The sequence below is a fragment of the Pteropus alecto genome, unplaced genomic scaffold (genome assembly GCF_000325575.1).
Source record: "Pteropus alecto unplaced genomic scaffold, ASM32557v1 scaffold270, whole genome shotgun sequence".
Classification (NCBI taxonomy): domain Eukaryota; kingdom Metazoa; phylum Chordata; class Mammalia; order Chiroptera; family Pteropodidae; genus Pteropus; species Pteropus alecto.
The window spans coordinates 7,779,793-7,780,734 of NW_006430735.1; the positions used below are offsets into that span (position 1 = coordinate 7,779,793).

General features: G+C 35.6%; 1 pseudogene; it reads left to right on the forward strand.

The window, feature by feature from the left end:
* The first annotated feature begins 736 nt into the window (after positions 1 to 736).
* On the forward strand, positions 737 to 855 carry LOC112485172 (annotated as a pseudogene).
* Positions 856 to 942: the final 87 nt, after the last annotated feature.

The window sequence follows — 942 nt, forward strand, 5'->3', positions numbered from 1 at the left end:
TTTTCACTCCTTCCACTTATAATTTTCACCTAGTGCCCTTCTCCGGAAACTTCTCCAAATCCACTATAACGTTCTTAAAATAAAATTACCAGTACTAAAATGGGCAAGAACCGAGTGAAAATGGTCCCAGATTAGAGGCATGGTGTAGTAGTGATTAAGAGCTTTAGGTTCCTAAAGCTGGACTTGAGTTTGAATTCCCAGCTGTAATATATTAGATGTGTGACTTTGAACAAGTTACTTAAGCCTTCTGAACCTTAATGTCTCTTTAAAAATAACCTAATAAAAGTATTTGTCTCATAGCATTATAGAATTCACTGAGAAAATATAAACAATGCCTGGTACAGAGTAAATTCTCAATAAATACTGACTATTCTTGCTGTTGTGATTGTTATTTTTTATTGTTTAGTACAAGAACAAAATATTTTTTCACTATGAGTCCCGGCAATAATTTTGCTAGTTTATCTTGGCATAAATGTTTTTAAAAAGAGTCTACATTAATTCTTCAACACATGTGCTGGGTATCAGTTAACTAAGTCTAAACTCAGCTTCCTTTCTAAATATCCTTTATTTTTTTTATTTGTAAACACTGAAGCACGTACTTTTTGTGCCCAATGGTTGATCTAAACTTTCTTGCCATATCTATTAGCTAAACATTTGGAAGGCCAGGTTACCATTATCTAATATATTGGAGAGGTTTCTGTATATTCTATGAGGTGATTTTAAAAATGTTATGATCCTCTACGGCCATGCCACCATGAACAAGCCTGATCTCGTCTGATCGTGGAAGCTAAGCAGGGTTGGGCCTGGTTAGTACTTGGATGGGAGACCATGTAGGAAGACCAGGTGCTGTAAGCGTAAAAAATAAAAAATAAGGGATTGTAAGCTGACAAGGTCCTTGCAATCTGTGAGGCCAAGCAAGGGTTGCCTTGCCTAAAAATATAT